Source organism: Notamacropus eugenii, chromosome 6 (genome assembly GCF_028372415.1).
Source record: "Notamacropus eugenii isolate mMacEug1 chromosome 6, mMacEug1.pri_v2, whole genome shotgun sequence".
Classification (NCBI taxonomy): domain Eukaryota; kingdom Metazoa; phylum Chordata; class Mammalia; order Diprotodontia; family Macropodidae; genus Notamacropus; species Notamacropus eugenii.
This window is the reverse complement of record NC_092877.1, coordinates 130,087,617-130,108,221: the sequence shown is the minus strand read 5'-3', so window position 1 is coordinate 130,108,221 and position 20,605 is coordinate 130,087,617. Positions and strand designations below refer to the sequence as shown.

At 33.8% G+C, this 20,605-nt stretch overlaps 1 pseudogene; it reads right to left on the bottom strand.

The window, feature by feature from the left end:
• Positions 1 to 19,087: 19,087 nt before the first annotated feature.
• Positions 19,088 to 20,605, bottom strand: part of LOC140512133 (small ribosomal subunit protein uS7-like) — a 101,000-nt pseudogene continuing 99,482 nt past the window's right edge.

Here is a 20,605-nt window from a genome sequence, read left to right as displayed (position 1 = left end):
GCTAGAATATTTTTCTTTACATGTATCCAAACTTTCTCAATGTATAAATCCTAACCCTAAATCAGTTGTACTAACTCTTTTCCCTCCAAAAAATACTATTTGGCAAATGAGATGAATTTTGGGGCAGGAAAGGAGGAGAGTTACACAGAATTCCATGGAGATGTAAGAAAGAGAAAATAACAATAAAACAGAGAAATAAAAAAAATAAATGGATCTAGATGACACCATATTGACATCTTTGGGGGATCATTTTACAAGTTATCTCATAAAGAGAGGATAGAAAAAGAAGTGAAAATTGATGAAAATATTCTTTTTTTCTAAAACCTCATAGAAAGAACAGTAATCATTATTACCAATATGCTGACTTTTTCATATTAAAAATATGTAAATGATTTGAATATGTATCAAAGTTGTCTTGGTTAAAAATGTAAGGAAGTAATAGGACAATATCCACCAAAACATTTTCTAGTACAAACCATATCTTTAAAAATTTCCCAACTAAATGACAGGTAGAGAAAATACAAGATCTCACAGATTTTTTAGATTATTAAAAATGCGTTTGCCTAAAAACGTCAAAGTTTAGCTCTAAAGGTTAACCTATGAAAAGTCGGTTTTGTAAATATTAAGAGATCATTAAAGATTCCTTAAAATGTATCCACATTGTGGTATTGAGTACCCTATTAAAAACATGAAGTAAAGTTACATACTCACTATTTGTCATGGAGGATGTTCAATACAAGGTATAAATGGAAGGTATTGCCTTTACTTTACAGAAAAATTCCATAGATTGTTCTGTTTGAAGATTATATTGTGCTCATTCTATTAGTCTTCTGAACATTATAAAGTTTTCTTAATGAGATACATGATTTTTCTTTTTCTTTATTAATTAATTATATTTATTTTCAGTGTTCCACAATCACCACCATATAACCTAGATTATTTTTCCCTCCCTTCCCCCATCCCCGAGATGGCATACAATTTTATATAGGTTTTACTCAAACATTCTTATTAAATACACTTTCACTATGGTCATGCTGTGTAGAAGAATTAAGTTGAATGGGAGAAATCATATAACAAACAAAAATGTAATATACACACACAAAAAAATGATCTGCTACATTCTGTGATTGAATTCCATAGTTCTTTCTCTGGATACGGAAGGCATTTTGCCTTAGAGCAACACTGGGAATTTTTTTTTAAGTCCTTGCATCGCTATGAAGTTCCAAGTCTACCAGAAAAAACTTTCACACACTGTGGACATTGCTATGCACAAAATTCTCCTGGTTCTGCTCCTTTCGCTCAGCTTCAAATCATATAAGTCTTTCCAGGCCTCTCTGAAGTCCTTCTATTTATCATTTCTTATAGTGGAATCGTATTCCATTACATTCATATACCATAATTTATTCAGCCATTCCCCAACTGATGGGCATCCCCTTGATTTCCAGTTTTTGGCCACCACAAAGGGTGCTGCTATAAGTATTTTTGTACATGTGGGACCCTTTTCCCATTTTTATGATCTCTTGGGGATACAGTCATAGAAGTGATATTACTGGGTGAAAGGGTATGCATTTTTCTGTAGCCCTTTGGGCATAGTTCCAAATGGCTCTCCAGAATGGTTGGATCACCTCACAGCTCCGCCAACAATGTATTAATATTCCAACTCTCCCACATCCTCTCCAACATTTATGATCTTTCTGTTCTGTCATGTTTGCCAATCTGATAGGTATGATGCGATAGCTCAGAGTTGTTTGGATTTGCATCTCTCTAATCAAAAGTGATTTTAAGTATTTTTTTTCATATGACTATAGATATCTTTAATTTCTTCCTCTAAAAATTGCCTAATCGTATCCTTTGACCATTGAGATATTTGATTTTTCAAGAAATCACATACAAATAAAACATAAGAAAAAAATAAAAATGGTTGTTGTCTAGCCTATGACATATAATTGAATGGATAGTGCATTCAATATGCTCATCTTGCGTATATCTGGAAAAATAAAATGGAGTAAATCAAAGGATAAATAAACTAGATTTCCAATGGTAATTTTTGTGTAAGAAGCATCATGAGGAATGTCAAGGAAATATGTGATGAGAAAAAATGAGTTTACTATATACCCAATGAAGGGATGTTCAAGCTTTTACTGATATCCATACAAAGATGTAGAAAAAAGTCCTCTGTCATGTTGGATGGATTCTCTGTGTAAAGTTTCAGAAGAAGGAATAAATAGAATGTGAGGTCATGGATGAATGTTGTTATACATCCACATGTGAATCAATGTATACCAAATGCAACGGATTTAGACCACAATGTACACTACATATGTCTATTTGAAGGAGTTGAATTTTTCTGGTAAAGAACTTGGATAAAATTACTCTAAACAAATATGCAAAGACAAGATCTTTATAGAAAGTACTTATCAGTTTTATTAATGCATTCTTTTACCACTGTCATTAAAAAGTTATTTAAATGGTAATTCTATTTCCCACTTTGAACTTTATGAAATATGTTTTTAATGCATTGCTTGATTTTCAGATTTACAAAAAGAAATTTCATTATTGAAAAAAAATCCCCAGGATTTTTCAATACATATATTTTATCTTTTATGTAACTATCAGGAATATTTTTTTTTCCTAGAAGATAATTTATGACTGACAGTGACTGATAGAGATGACATATTTTGCCTAAGTTTTCTGGACTGATGTCTCTTACTCAGGCACCAAGTATTAATTTTATAACATAGTAACAAATAATATGAAATGTGTACTAAATTTAACATGTATCTTTAGAAGATGCTATATATATATATATATATATATGTATATATAATGTTCATCTGGAGGAATTAATGATTTGATGTTATTCCTTTTTTGACACTGCTATGGGTCTGTGATTTCATAAGTCTTTCTAGTACTTCTAACAAGGTAAGTCACATACAATCTACATCTTCCAATCCAGTGTAACTCATATTCCTCTCTTCCCAAAACTATTTCACAAGAAATCCAAATAGTATACTGGAAACCTTAATCTAGAATTCTTGATACTCTGTACATAATGATGAAGTACAAGGGGTCTCCATGAGCATTCATGTGATTTTTATGCAGAACTTCAGCCCCTCTCATTTTCTAGTCATGTAACATGCAGACATACAGACATCTAGATAAGGACATATATACATATATATATATGTATACATATATATATGTGTGTATGTATATATCTCTTTCTATCTATGTGTGTGGTTATGAAAAATGAAGTGGGTCCTGCCTCACAATCAAGTAGGATCAGTCCTTGTACTCCATCTGTATCTACAAAGTATCAAAAGATCTAGAAAATACATATGTACACACACAAAGAGCACACACACATGGAGACTTCTGCGTATGTCCAAAGAAGCATCTAACACCAGTTCTCTGGAATTCTTCATTTTAAATTTGTTTTCATATATTTACACTCCTGTCACCCTTTTGTCTGCCAAGTGACTCCAAAATAGAGATTGTGATATTCCAAATGTACCAGCCACATCAAATCTCTGGAAAATGGGTATTTGCTTATTCTTTTTTCCTATATTAAAAATAATATTATCATAAAAATACATGTTAGTTTGTCATAAATAAAATCAGCAACTAGAAACTATTTGGCATCAAAATATAATATCGAAAATTATAAATAATCATTAAAAATCACAGCATATACATAAACTATGTATTATTATCTTATCTGAAATTATAATTTTGATCACTGAAACTAATTCTAAAATAATAGGCCAAAAAACCACAATTACAGTCTTGTTAAATTAAGTATATATTGACTCCCACACATCAGAATTCTGCTTTAAATAACACTAGATCACTTTGGATCTTTATGTATTCTATATTTATAAAATCTGTTACCCTGCTTTATAGTTATAAATCAAGCTTTATAATTTGTAAGATGACCTGGGTGATTTAAATTGCAGTATATAAAAATACTAAGTGCTACTCTATTTATCATCTAATGTGACCGTTGTTCAACCACCATAATGGTTCTCAGCTCATCTTCTCCTGTATTGCTTGATGCTTAAGGAGTTCCTCATGGGAAAATATCCCTCTAGTACCTGTTTCTCTCCACTTCTAATTAATAGAATTTCTGACACTCTCAGTTAATTCTTTGAGAAGAGGTAAAAATCTCTGCACAATAGTAACGGTAGTTTGAACAGAGGATTAGGAAGAAACTAATTTGCGGAGCATCTGTTTAAAGGCTGGTCTAATTTTTAAGAAGATTTGTTTTGAATTAAAAAAAAGATGAGTTTATATTTTGCAGTATATAAGGTATATTTTAAGTACTGATAAATTAAATATTTTAAAACTTTAAAATTATATTTAAATGTGATGCTAAACTATGAGACTAGACTAATTTTTGTTGGAGATATTGTTTCAAAAGTAATTCAGAATGCAGTGAAATTTACGATGGCCCTTCATATTGAAGAGTATGTTAAAATCAGATTAAGTATAAAGGTGACTGAGTTAGGGCTATCTCACTCATGAGCGCAATCCATTAAATTGGTTCTATAATAAGGCAGACTAATTGACAGTGATCTAGTAACCTATAAAAATAAAACTATATCCCTTTACCTTTACATTTACCTTTAAATAACTCTTATCAACAAACATCTATTATATATAAAAATAGGGAACCTGGATAGATGTTTATATATTGTTCTTGTACTGGAATAAATATATTAGAATATTAGTAGAAAAGTATCTTAATAATCATAAACTGGATTGATTAATGGATAAATCAGTCAAAGAAAAGAGCTATACTTATATGAAAGAAGGAATCATTTAAAAACAACTTTTCTTGCACTTTTTGTTTGATTTTAAAATGTTTCCTTCTATTCAGTCACTTCTAACTCTTTCTAAGTCCATATGTGGTATTCTTGGAAAAGATACTAGAGTAGTTTGCCATCTCCTTCTCCAGATGAGAAACTGAGGCAAACAGGGTTAAGGGAGTTGCACCAGGTCTCATAAACAGTGTGTGAGGCTGGATTTCAATTCAGGTCTTTCTACCTCCATGTCCTACATTCTATCCACTCTCTCACTTAGCTGCCCCTTTAGAGGGGGATGCTACCATTTACTTTTACATGCCAGGATTTGCATCTATTTCTAAGTCCTGACTAGTGGTGCTTCCTTGATTCTTTTTGTTTGTTTCAGTTTTTCTTCTTGTCTAGTAGTGAAGCAGTGAATGAGCTACAAGCCTTTTTTTGTTATTGCTACTACTGTTGTTGTTGTTTTCCTCACCTACGTGGCAAGGCAATCAGGGCTCTGATGAGATGCAGACATTTGTTTTCATGCCAAGAAAAAGACCTCATGCTCCAATGAGCTGAAGTTAGACTCAGGTCTCCTGTTTTGGGTTTGTTTGTGTGTTTTTGTGTTTGTCTCCTCCAATTGTTTGGTAGAACTAGGGCACTCCTGTCACTAAGCACCTGCATTTAATTGCAGCTTATTGCATTCCCCACAGGAAGGCAAGAACAGCTGGGATGACAATCACTATACAGAGGCAAGAGCAGAGGCAAAATGAAAGAAAGAAAAAGAAAATTCTCATTTATAAAAATACGGGTTTTGTTCTGAAATGAGTTACCTTGTGGAAGGAAAAACCTGAAGCTACAGGACATGACTTCCTTGATTTTCTTCTGCTCCCTATCATCCCCCATCCCCCAACCCCCAACTACAACAAGTTAACATACTGAAGCAAAAGCATTATAATCTGAAAGTCAATATCCTGAGAAATATCTATTAAAACTTCACCTTTAGAAAGAAATCCTGGAGCTGGCTGAGCTTTCAACCTCCTCCCGTTTGCTTATTAGGGGAAGGATTTCCCATACAGCCCTGGCTGCTAGTCAACGTCTGCATTTTAATGCATATAATTCAATAAGACCAATGCCCTGTCTACCTCAGCAATGGTATATTCAGAAAATAAATTTTAAATGAAGAAATAAATTTATTACTTTTTTAATCTCAGCATCCATACAAAACTTTAAGTGTTTATTTATGAAAGGTTATGAAATCCAAAAATGAAAAAGTGAAAATGTGTACATTTTAGACTTCTTCAAAATGACCTTCTGTCTTCCCTGAGCTATTTGCTGAGGAAGATACTTCAACAGAACATTCAAAATCACCTGCAACGATTTATTCCTCCTTCTTTCCTTCCTTCCTTCCTTCCTTCCTTCCTTCCTTCCTTCCTTCCTTCCTTCCTTCCTTCCTTCCTTCCTTCCTTTCTTCCTTCCTTCCCTTCTTTTTTTCTTTGTTTTTTCTTTATTTCCCTTCTCACCACTGAATGTCAAAGGAAACAGAACTGAATGACATTGAGAAACAACTTGGTTTGGCAGTTAGATATAAAGGAATCACAGATTCACTCCTGAATGACCAATGAATTTATTTCTTTTTGTTTGTTTTTTTCCTTTGAAATAGAGAGGATGAATTGAAGTGTTGATTTGGTTTTCTGATTTGCTCTTTCTCCTGGTTCCCTAAGAGCAGAGACATATCTAAATTGATAATTTTTCTAAAGATCTAATTTAATAAATATCCTTGAAAACAGAAGGATATGTAGGGATATTTACTGTGGCAATTTGTTTTAGAAAAAAATGTATGAAATAAGAAACCCTGAGTGAGTTTACCTTACCTATGACTGTACAAGACAGAGAAATCAGAGAAAGTGTGCAGCTGAGATGGTATAATCCCTAGTATCTGTGAACCTAGAGAGAATTACACTTGAAGGACAATTGATATAGCAACTTAATTCATTAAAGAAAGAAACAAAATCAAAATGTTCTCAAGTTGGAGGAAGCTTATACTTTCCAAATACAAAAATTTGATTTATAAAGAGGTATGTTTTTTAAATTTTAATTTCTATGGTTAAAATTATTATTAAACTTTTCTTGCCCCTTACCCTCCCCACTCTCCCCACCTTTTCATTATCTCCTTTCTCTTCCTCCTCCTTATCATCACTCAGTTAGTATCTGAGCCTAGATTTCAACTCAAAGCTTCTTAATCCTAAAAGCTGTACCTCCTAACTGTTTTGTGAAAATAAGGTTATAGATTTGGATGTGGGTGACATCTTAGAGATCACAAATCCATCCCACTGATTTTACTGATGAAGAAAGTGAACTTCAAGAGTGTAAGTGACTTGCTCAAGTTCACTAAGCAGAATGAGATAGAATTCAAACATGTCATCTGACATGAAATAGTGACTTTTTTTTTCTGATAGTACATTCAAGATGTTATCTGGGGGCTCTGATAGATGAATTGAGTTGCCAAGGATCACTCAACTTCATGAATCAAAGATAGAATTTGGATCTAGTCCTTTCTGACTAAATGATCAACGTTCTCTATCTACAACAACATTTTGGCTTTATTAGATTTATTACTTGAACAAGTAAGCCAATTTTTGATCTCGAAGTCTAAGAATATCACACACACACACACACGTACACACGCACACACACACTAATTACCTGTATACTTTTTCTAAAGATTAGCATTCTGAGACAATATCCCATATGTTGAAAAAATTGGGTTTCCTAGGAAAATTGGCAATTCTTTTATATAATTTCTAAAATATTGATGCAAATGTTGTAGTGTCCTACTGACTCCATGTCCCTTTGACTCTCTCTATATATTGGCTATGTGGACTAGAATGTTCTTAGAGGGTTTCCTTTTTAGATTTTTTTAAATGGAATTTCCTCCTGTGCCTTAAAAGTATAGAAGATTTTCTAATGCTTTTTACAATCACAAGGCACAGCTAATGATCATTCTGCAATCTAACTGAAAACTGTGGGGAAGCTGAAAGCCCTGCTTGTTAAAACAGCCATTTGCTCTTTTAGGGCACTAGGAGACCTCAAGCAAATGACCATTTACTTATCCATTACATTCAGCATACCCTCAGTGGCCTGCGTGATTCATTATATGTCTTATCTACAAGACTCTTACTTCTAAAATCATCGCAATAACATCTCTGTAAGAAAGGGATCACATATTTCTTGGCATAGTCCAGAGAAGTCAAAATAGTCTCCCCAATAACATAAGAAGTGATTGGTAGAAATGATGATTATATTCAATTTGTTTGATTCATAATCTTATCATCTACCCTATTGAACAGGGGATGTTAATTGAGCAGTGAAAGGCTTTGCTACAAAGAGAGGAATTTGACTTTGGGTATTTAAGCTAACATATTACAGTGTTTCTTTTTCATTCTTCTTAAAACTATCTATCTGTCTATCTATCTATTGATCTATTGATCGATATACCTATTTATCTATCTATCCACACACATACATGTACACAAACATACTCTCCTAGCCTTCGAGTGATTACCAATAGTAACTGTTATTATTTCCCTCCCAACCTGATGTCTCTCTTTTTCTTGGCCTCAATAAGGCAACCATGCCCTGGCTAATTCTTAAACAGTCCTATTCAATGAATAGGCGTTATCTCACCCTAAAGGAGTACCAGCAAAGCCCTTAGCCTAAAGAGGTCAAGGTCTCCCAGTGCATCCTGGGTCATCTCCAGTCATCCTGAGGAATATCTGGTCACTGGATTCATATGACTCTGGAGGAGAAGTGAGGCTGGTGACCTAGCTAGCCCTCCCTCACTCAAAACAAAGTCAAGGGCAAGTCATGTCATCATTTCTGTGATGGCATGGTCTTCTTTGGCAAAGAAGCACAAACACAATCATGTGAGTAGACACAGCTGGCTGAATGGGGACCCAGCTAGCTAGGTAGCTCAGCTCCTCATCTCCTGTCTACCTCCCCCTCCCCTTTCTTCTCCTCTCCAAAGAAAGGTAAATTTGGATGGCCAAGAGATGCCCATTTGACTGGGTTGTACTGGCTAGCTCCTCTCCTGTCCTCTCCTCTCTCTCTCTCTCTCTCTCTCTCTCGCTCTCTCTCTCTCTCTCTCTCTCTCTCTCTCTTTCTCTCTCTCTCTCTCTCTCTCTCTCTCTCCATCTGTCTGTCTGTCTATCTATTTCTGTATTTTATTTCCATATTCAGTTATAAATATATCCTTCATGTGAACCAGCCCCCATAACAAAGAAAACATTTTAACACAACCAACCAATATAATATCTATATCTGATACAATGTATTCTATGCCATCAGTCTCCTGTGTCTCTTTTAAGAATATATATTTGCAATTTGCCTTTTGGGAAAGGGTTTGGACAATACAATTGAACTAAGTTCAGGTCAGATACTCCTAGGTATGATGTTCCTTTGCACTGCTGTGGTCATTGTAAATTTTAATTTCCATATTTGCTTATATATTTCTATAATAGTGCAGTAAAATATTCTGCTATCAGTTTGGATTATTCATTCCTCATACTCATCTTTTTGATCAGGTATCTCCTATCTCTTCCTTTAGTAGTTTCTGTTAAAAGGGTGTAGTTTTGACCATCACACTTGATTCAGTAAATTTGATCTCCCCAAACCATCTATATAAGTATGTAATAAATATTACATATATGAACATACATCAACTATACAAGTACCTCATATTATTTCATGTTATATCATATGCTAATATTGTGTCTATTATTATTATTGCTTTATTATTTTAATGCCTTTTAAAATTATCAATAATTTATTTTCTTTAGTTTCTAACATCTAATTAAAAAAGAAAGTAAAGAAAAACGACACAATTGAAAAGAGTATGTAGAGTCTACAAAAATGAATTACCACATTGATCCTGTTGAAAGGTGCGTGCCTGATTCTGTTGGATTTGTTGTTCCTGCTTCTCTGTTAGGAGGTGAGAACACACTTGCTCATTAGTCCTTTGGAACATAAAGCAGTATTGTAGGGAAAAGAAATGCTGCCAGAGTTCTGGAATTCTTAGATGTATTTGTGTTCACAACTGTAAATCTAGTTAGTTTACTTTAGGGGAAATATCCCCCAAATCTGGCATATTTATTCAATAAACAATATTTTCCTTTTAATTTATAAAGATAAAATTTCCACAGGAAATAAAATATTTTTAGAGAAAAGTTTTAATGTTTTTTCAAATATTAAAGGAAAACACGTTGATAACTTTGCAAGTTATTGTTGAATGCCTGGGAAGGATGAAACACTACAGTCTATACATTACTTAAATTTCAATAGAGATATTTATGGTTCCTAGGAACAGGGCACAACATAAGATATTCAAGGAATGATGAAATTGCGTGTAAAGGAAAGAAATGTTTAAACCATGACAAAAAATCTGGATAAATGACTATGTGGAATATGTTAGGAATATGTATTGTATAATCTTTTTACATACTTAGTATCTTCTTGCTTTTAAAAGGAAAAAAAAGGTGGTTCTCAGTATATTGTCTGTGTGGTTAAATTTTAGGAGAATAAGTTGTGATCCATATGAATTGAATTTATATCTGTCTATCTATGTATTTACATATTTGTGTGTTTGTGTAAGTATATTTGTGTGTGTGTGCATGTGGCTGTTGACACGTTGACACAGTGCCTAGAATCAGAAGACCTCAGTTCAAATTCAGCCTCAGATACTTACTAACTCTGTGCCCTATGGCAAATCATTTAACTCTGTTTTCTCAGTTTCCTTATGTGCAAAATGAACTGGAGAAGGAAATTGCAAACCAATCTGGTATATTTGCCAAGAAAGCCCCTAAAACAAATCATGAAGAATTGGTCATGAGTGAGAAGCCTGAACAAGAAATATATATGAGATAGTATGTATGTGTACATATGTGTGCATGTGTGTGTGTGTACACACACACACTACCTCACTGAAGTCACAGACTCCTTGTTGTATGTGAATATTGGTAAATTTTGTTGTTCAGTAATTTGTTTGTATTCAACCTTTTATGAATTTTCTTCTCAAAGATATTGAAGAGGTTTGTCATTTCTTTCTCCAGGGGATTAACCCAAACACAGGTCAAATGATTTGTCAAGGACCCCCAAGCTAGTGCATATATGAGGCCTTATTTGAACTCAAGTCCTCCTGGCCACAGGTAAATAGCTCAACCAGTAAACTGTGTTCTAACCTATAAATATCATCAGTCAAACTGCTGCTTATAGCATCCCCAATATATTATGGGTTCTTAAAGAATCAAAACAAGCATTTTAAATAAATGTCATCTCAAATATGTACATGTATATTTATTTGTATTATTTATACATTTTGTGCGTGTCTGCGTATGTGTGTTAGTCCCTTGTTTCTGAAGAACACCATTTCGGCAGAGAAATAATGACATGACTTGCACTTGACTTTGTTTTGAGTAAGGGAGGGCTGTGCAGGTCACCAGCTTTGCTTCTCCTCCAGAGACATCTGAATCCAGTGACCAGATATTCATCAGGATGACTGGAGATGGCCCAGGATGAGACAATTGGGGTTAAATGACTTGCCCAAGGTCACACAGCTAGTGAGTGTCAAGTATCTGAGGTGAGATTTGAACTCAGGTCCTCCTGACTCCTGCACTGTTGTTCTATCCACTGCACCACCTAGCTGTTCCATGTGTACATACACATACACATGTAAGTATACATAAAATCTCCAAACTACATGGATACAAAAGTGAGCTCCCTGTTTTTTGACTGATTATATTTTTTTCATCACAGCACTTGACACAGAGTAGATATTGAATAAATGTTAGATAAATGACTGAAAGATTTTAAAAGTTTAGAAAAAACTGGCTGAGAAGATAAAGTCATATGAGAAAAGCATGAATAGCATACAAGTCTTTATCCGTATCTCACTCAAGTTATAGTTAAGATATCTCTCTATCTCTCTCTCTCTCTCTCTCTCTCTCTCTCTCTCTCTCTCTCTCTCTCTCTCTCTATCTATCTATCTATCTATCTATCTGTCTGTCTGTCTGTCTGTTTGTCTATTGAATCTATCTATATATATGTATGTGTATATATGTTTGTATACATATATGTATATAATCATATACATAAATATTTTCAGTCTCAAAACAAAGTTCTTTGTCTACCTGTGTGGCACTTATCATAGACAATTACTTATAAAGGAAGAATAACACACTAGTGATTATCCCATGAGATCATTTCTATCTGAACTATCAGGATTAAAAAAAGATATGACCAAGGTAGTAAGAATGATATTAATGTAATGCTTTGCTTTTGTCAAGGGCTTTTAATAGTTATCTGTTATAAGGGTTATAACAGCCTAATAGATTGGCTTCTACAAATGTTATTTGCCTCTTTTTTCAAATAAGTAAACACGTTCAGAAAGGTGTACTAACTTGCTCTCAGGCACACAGTTCACAAATGAAAGAGAAGCGATTAAAACAAACTTCTTCCTAATTCATATTACTTTATCTTTTTTAATCATGTTGAATCTCAAAATAAATATGCGAAAGTGGGTCATAATTTTCCATCACAAATTATGAGGTGGTGTAGAATCTTGTGTAAAATGATTGCTAATCTTATGGTTGAAATAGCATGTTGTAAGGAAAAAAGAAGCAGCTAGTGCCTTAGTCTGGTCTATGGCTACTCTCCGGGCTTCTCTACAGATTAAGCCTCATTTCCACAGTATCAGAAAAGGGATATATCCCCAAAATAATAAAGGATTATTAAAGACTTAAAAATGTAAATAAATGTGCAAGATATGTGTGTAAAATCTCCAAGTTACATAGGTAGAAAACTAAGTAAACGTAACACCGAGGACCACAGCATATATAGCAGGGCTGACTGTACAGGTTCCTCAATTTGCTTTTCTAAAAGGAAAGCAACTTTTGGGGGGTTAATAATCTTCTTTAATTACATTCACCAACAGAGAAATAAAGAGAAATAGAGAGGCCTTCCAACTGCCTGACCATAAGCAATACATACATAGTTATCAGAGAGAACAGTACCGACATCTGGGTTTTACGGGGATGTGGGGGGGTGAGGGGGATGTTGCATTCCTTACCTGCCACCCAGCGTCTCATCTGGCCAAACACACATTTCCAATGAGTAAGCCCCAAAACAAAACCTCACAGCAGTGTATAAGTACACTTGTTAGAGCCAGGGGGCATCACAGTCCTAGAGAACCAGTATCTCTTTAGAAATTAACAAAAGATGTGAGCCTTCCTACAAAACAAATCTCTCCTAATCAGGCGTCCCTTAAGGAGCAGGTCCATTAATGAGTGGGGAAGATGTTGTTTAACTCTCATTAACATAATTAACATTATAGTAAACCAGAGATACTCAATTATTTTCTTTTCCTCACCTCCAATACGAGAATGGGAAAGAAAAGTATTTACTAACATGACCAAAATTTCATAATTCTGATTACTGATAAACTTCTAAAGACAATTAAAGACCAGGTTAGTAACATGAGAGTGGAGGGGGAGGATGGGGGGTAACATTTCATGTTACTTGCTTGAGGCATCAAAATTTCTAGTTACAGCTCTGAAGGCAAGAGGAAGCATGCTTAATATTTATGAAATGAATACCTGGTTAAGGGTAGTTGCAGTCATATGAAAGAGAGAAATTCTACAGATACTGTTAAGCAAAAATTGACAGACATTATGAAGAAACTGCCAGGGTTAACAGAAAGTAAAAGACTATTGTAAAATCTTAGGAGTAAGAGTTTAAGAGAATAATAGCCCCTAAGACCCTATCACTTTGTATGAATAAGTGCAAAGATAGCATGTACACCTAAAAATTCATGTTTGATCTTTAAAAACAATGTTCTAAAGGAATTTCTAAACTCTGTGGTAAAGGCATTCTTTTATCAAATATTTGTATTTCAGTAAATTATTTAACATTATATGTGTTTAATAGCACTTGAATGGCAAGTTTATTTCATTATAAATATTTATGAACCCCAAAACCAGGCTCATTAAATTTTAAATTTCATTTGAACTCCCACAAATGAATGTTTACAGGCAGACATATAATATATTCAATCTTATTGTCTATCTTTATATGCACATTTCATATATGTATACATGCATATTATAAACACACACACACACACACACACACATATATATATATATATATATATATATATATATATATATATATATATATATATATATATATACACATATGTATGTGTTTATGGTTTAATTGATGTGGGAAATTTCTAATGTGAAAACTCCACTTATCTGATGCAGATTGGAAATTTATGGATAATTTAAGATATTTGGCAGTTGTCTGTGAGAATTAAGCTTCTGTGTTGCTTGTTTATATTTTCATACATAGAATATATCAGGGGAAGAACTTAAACATAAGCCTTTCTACCTACAAGGCTTTTTTTTTTACTCTACACATTGTGTTGCACTAAATAATAGGAAATCTTATAAAAAGATAATGTAAGAGGAAAGGAGAGAAAGAAGAGGAGAGCAGAGGATAGGAGAGGAGAAGAAGGGATAGGAAAGAGAAAGGAGGAAATGAGAAGGGGAGGACTGAAACCTAAGTGGGTGATCTAAATTACGTTCTAAGAGAGAGCTATACACTCTTGATTATGGCTGATACAATACAATACGATAAATATATACAATATAATGCAATAAAATACAATAAAATAAAAATAATATTAATATGTGGTTTTCTAAGTCAACATGTTTTGCACTGGCATGTTAATGTATGGTTTAGTCTCTCTGTTTGAGCTTGATAACACTAACTTAGATTACACTTATATAATTGTGAAATGCTTAAAAATTTGTTTATGAATTTAATGGAATATTATTGTACTGCAGGAAATAATAAAATGATTTCAGAGAAAAATAGATAATAAGAATTGATAAAAGAGGAAGTGAGTAGGATCAGAGGAACAATTTTAAATGTACAATAAGACTGTAAAGAAAAAATAACCTGAAAGACATCAGAATTCTGGTCCAATCAGTGTCCTGTGATGTCTCCAGAGGAACTGTGATAAAATAGGCTACTCATCTCTTAATGGAGGGATGACAGATGGAAAGAACAGATGCATTTTTGTATATGGCCATTGTATAAATTCCTTTTGTTTGATTATACTTATTGTTTGTAGATCTCCTTCTCTCCTTACTTTTACTTAATATAAGATGAGAGAAAAATGGTGATTTTGTTTTGTTTTGTTTAATGCACACAACAGATCAGGATACATAGATAAGCAAGACAATTTTGAAAGTAACATGGAGACTCTATTATATTCTTTTTCTTTCTCATAGTTTTTCCATTTTGTTCTGATTCTTCTTTTACAACATGATTAATGTGGAAATGTTTAATGTGATTTTACATATACAGCCTATCGCAGATTGCTTGCTCTGGGAAAGAGGATAGGGGAAGGAAAAAGGGAGGAAAAATAGAACTCAAAATTTTATAAAAGTGAATACTGAAAACTATCTTTACATATACTGGAAAAAATACTATTAAATAAAAAAAGAGACTCCAGATGTAAAAATAAAATAAAATAAATGCTATGAAATGGAGATTCATATTTCAGTATACAGATTTCTTGCTTTATTTTTTTATTTATGTGCAAAATGCTATATAGTTACATAAAATTGAAAAAATAATATATACAAGCTAATTTGGGGGATTCAGTAGGAAACAGGAATATAAGAACTATTTTCATGTGAAATGTGGTGTTTGAACTGAATTTTGAAGGATCTATGAATTTTAAAGTATGGAAATAAGGAGGGAATTCATTCAAGCCATAGGGGACACAGGCGGTGCAAAAAAAAAAAAAAGGAAGAAGATGGGAGATGAAGTGTTGCGTATGAGGAACGAGAAGATCACTAATATTTTTGGCCCAGAGAATGAGTAATGAAATCAAAAGGTAAATTGATGTCAGATTCTAATGACTTTATAACAGTGTGCACTTGATAATAAAGGTAATAGGAAAGCATTAGAATTCAACAAGTTGTGAGATCATGTAGTCAAACTCCTGTTTTAGTACTATTGCTTTGTCAGCTATGTGTGGGACAGTTTGGAAAGGGAAAACTTGAAGTAGGAAAACCAGTTATAGTAGGAAGAAGCATTGAAGTAATCTAGGCAAATGATGATGACATGAATTTAGAACTGGTAGTGTGAGTAGGGAGATCATTATAGATGAGTGAGATGTAGTGGAGGTGCAATTGAGCTAAATTGAAAACTGATTGTATATGAGCTTGAGGGATAGGGAGGAGCTGAAGATTACTCTGTCAATTCTAGGTACCTCCTTTTTAGGCCTGTTAACTGCTTAATACAGCTGGAAATTGATATGATGATACTTAACAAAGCTGAAATAAATGCTTGAAAACTAGAAATATTTCTTCAAATCTTTTGTCTTTTCTCCATTGAATTTGATCTTATTTAAGAAACTGATAAAATCACTCATACATGTGTGTAAATATGCATATGTTTATATATACACATCCATCCATCCATGCATCCATCCATACATATTAGTCTATTAACAGTCTAAAGACATGTTACAGATGAAGTTTAAGAATGTGTAGGACAAAAAGCATTGATGAAATTCTGACATAAGGTAATTTTGAAGGTCATAGTGTCTTGAGGAAAGTGAAGGGTGGAAACAGTCCTTGAAAAAAAAAACAACTGACTATCGTAAGACTGAGATACCTAAAGGATTGGAGATATCATCTAATCCAACACATTTATTTCAGTGAAAAACAGAACAGAAACCTATACAATTGACAGATTACACCGAGAATGAATGATAGGAAGTAACAGAACAAGATTCCAAGCATTTATAAATTGTGAGTTATTTATTAGGTAACTATGAAATAATGGGGATAGAAAGAAAAAATAAGATAATGTTTGCACTCAAGGAATATATTTTACTGGAATGATGACATATTCACAGATTAATAAATAGAAAGTTTATACAAAGTGGGAATATAAATCTAAATCATCTGACTTCAGAGTCCATTACTATATCCTATGATATTCACTGCTTATGTGAACATTAGGAGGTTGTTTAACCCATTTCAGTCTCAGTTTTGATATACGTGAACAAGGTACCTATCTTGCAAGTTTGTTGTGAAATGTAGATGATTTAAAGAATTGTTTTTTTTATATTTAGAAACCTTTAAATAATCATGCAGATTCCTGGTATTATCATTGCTCTTACTATTCTTCTCATATTATTGAGCTTAGATCAATTGATCCAAGGACAAATCACACCCTACTATTATTCTTTTACATTTAATGTTCAACTGATTAATGCATAGGTGGTTGGTATCATTTGATAGCTACATGGTGCAGTGGGTACAGTGCTGAGTATGGTGTCAGGAAGATTCATCTTCCTTAGTTCAAATCTGGCTTCAGACACTTACTAGCTGTGTGACTTTGGGCCAGTCACTTAACCCTGATTGCCTCCTCATCTGTAAAATGAACTGGAGAAGAAAATGCAAACCACTCCAGTATCTTTGCCAAAAAAAAGTCCCAAAGGGTCTATCAAAGAATTGGACATGAATGAATAACAAAGTATGAGATCATTTCTTTTAGTAACTGAAATAAAAGTACTGAAATGCAAGCTCATTTCCTATCACCTCACTGTGAATATTGGTGAAAAACTTTCTAGTAAGCAAGCATGAAAAAAAGGATGAAATGCATGTCATCCTAGTCCCTTTTGGTTATGATTTCTTATATTTTATTCCCATTTTGGCAGGAATTTATAAGAATTTGGCACGATGACATCTTTTTTTTTAAAATCTTATATTTTTTATCTGTTTTGTACAGGTGATTGACAGCAATATTTTATCTTTCTTTGTGATGCTTTGTTTGCTATATGATTTATTTATTTAATTCACAATAATATTCTGGGTTTTTAAATTATGGATTAGTCCTCTGTTAATTTATAAATGTTGAGAGTTTATGATGTCTTTTACTAGATTATTGATTGTACATTCTAGAAATACATTAGATGTTTTTTTCCCTCTAAAATGAAATACAGTTTCAAGCATTTTTATGCAGAACCTGCATTAATCAATAAAAGATCCTTAAAGATATCCTCTTTCTAATTTATGTTAATAATTACCTGATTCTATGTCAATGTTATAACCTCCTCCATTTCTGTAAATAAATCTTTCTATCTCACTTTTTTTTGATGTTTTTCATAGATAAATTGTTAGGTGATGTCATATACATGTCATTAATGTAGGTCTCTTCATTTCACTTCGATGTTCACCATTCAGGCAATGGTTTGCTGGTAATTGAGTAGCAACAAACTCCTCAAAAGAAATGAAAAATAATGTATGTGTGATACCTTTTCAAAGTTAAACTATATTACCAATGTTTTTCTATTACATTTTTACCTATAGAAGTAAGGCAAACTATGACTCTTGCACCAAAGCTGGTTGGAGGCCTGTTTTTATACTGCTTGTGAGATAAGAATTTTTTTTTTACATTTTTGGTAAAATTTTATTGTATTTAAAAATATAAAAGAAATGGCTTCTAGCCTTTAAAAAATAAGAAATGAAGCGTATTTGGCTCTTAGGACATATTTTGTTTACCCCTGCTCCAAGTAATCAACAAAAGAAGCAACTCAGCCTTGATTTATAGTGTTTGCTTATGTCCATGCTCTAAATGCTCACACAAAATAATTGACAACCAGTTCTTGCAAGCATATATGAGATGACTCTGGCACATCCTTGATTCTTGTTGTTTCATCATTTCAGTTATGTCTGAATCTTCACAACACATTTGGGATTCTCTTGGCAAAGATAATGAAGTAGTTCGCAATTTTCTTCTCCAGCTTAATTTAGATATGAGGATCTGAGGCAAACAGTTAAGTGACTTGTCCAGGGACACATAGCTAATACATTTCTGAGGTCACAACTGAAACCAGGAATATTGATCTTCCTGAGTCCACACCTCACACTGTATGTAACCTGTCACCTAGTTACCCTGGAACCAATGGATAAATTAATACCATTTACTTTTGACAAATTGGGTAGCTTACAACTATTACCAATCTTCACTATTCTTTAAGCATTTATTTTATTGTTTATATTACATTTTATATATTTCATTACTACTACCATAAGTTATAATTGTCACCATCATAGTAGTAGGGGTTATTGATTCTCTGTGAAACTTTGTTTTTCAGGCACAGGGACATTGCCCCTATAACAGGGGCAGGGGTCATTTATTATTGACAGAGGCCGCTGGGGTCACTGGTTAGATTTGGTCACATGCACCAACTCGTCCTTCTTCTCAATGGCGTTGGTTTGAAGAGCCATTGGCAGCGTTGATAAGTTCAGTGGGCAGACTCTCACCTATTGTCTTGATGTTGTTAGAAGGCCACCTCTCAGGCACCCATGCAGAGGAACCAGGTGCTCTGATTGATGCACAGAAGGGACACACAACCACTGCCAGGTGCCTCACAGCATCTTCCCACCTTATTCTGGTGGAGTCTTTATCAGGACAGCTGTTGATGATGGCATTCAGGAGGACCTGCAGTGTGTTCTTTCTCATGAGCAGGTGGATTATCTTGAACACATGCTTGATGATGCACCAGGTCATGAGCTTCTTGCTGCTTATCCAACCATGCATCATCATGGGGTTGTTGAGCCACTCCACAATGGGGCCCTGGGTCTTGTGAAAGTGCTTGGCTGCATATTGCCCTGCTCTGTGGGACAGATACTTGACATACCTCATGGCATGTAATCTTGCAGAGAAATGTCCTTGAACTGCATGTCATCTATACTCTACATGCTGTCAGGGATCTTGGCCACAGAGAACTCCACCATGTTCCACTCAGTCATGTTGTTTGTTCCTCAGTTGGCTCTTTTGAGCAGGGAAGGGTGTCTATGGATGCTGGGGCTCAGAGTCAGGGGCACATTAGCTCCACAAGCCTCATTCAGGCTCTGGAACAGGAAAGAGTCTGTGTAATTTTTAATGAGAACTTTGCTTCTATTTGCACTATTTCCAAATAGTGCAAAGTCTTCCAAAACTTCATTAAAGAGAGAAGTCCCAAAGCATTCATATGGTCTAATAATATAAGATCCAAAAGTCTCATTAGCTGCCAAGTTTGGTGATGCCTACCTCTTCTATGAAGAATACATTAAAAAAAAAATTCTGAATTTGAAATCACTCATTCTTTCAGAATATTTTAATGGATATTTTAACTTTAATTCTCTAATGTTATTTATTGTCCACATTACTATAGCCAACAGACTTGAGTGTAATTCTCTACATGGAGTCGTTTTCAGCAAAACAATTTCAGTTCTGAACTGAATCAATTTCCCTTTCAAAGGCTCTTTTAATTGGTACCTTGCCATTCTCCAAAACAATTCTATTCCATTTCACCAGAAATGGACTTTCATTATATAAAAGTTCACATCTAATGGGGACTCCTCCAAATTTAGCAACAATCAGATGTTACTATTCCTGAAAGAGTATATCAGAAAATGTTGGCAAAAATCATCCAAGCTTGGGGTCAGATCACCTTACATTTGAAGAACTCTTATTATTGCATTTTAACGGGCAACACTGTTATGGAACAAACTCCAAGAAATAAGCAAGATCTTAAAAATCCATTGAAACAATTTTCTTTTTATTTTTTTTTAATTCTGTGCTTCAATTTATTTTGAAAAATTGCTTAGATCACTTTTTATCAAGACAGACATCCTTCACAAAGAAAAAACCAAACCAGCTTAATGTCTATAGCAGTAAAGAAGGACTAGCAA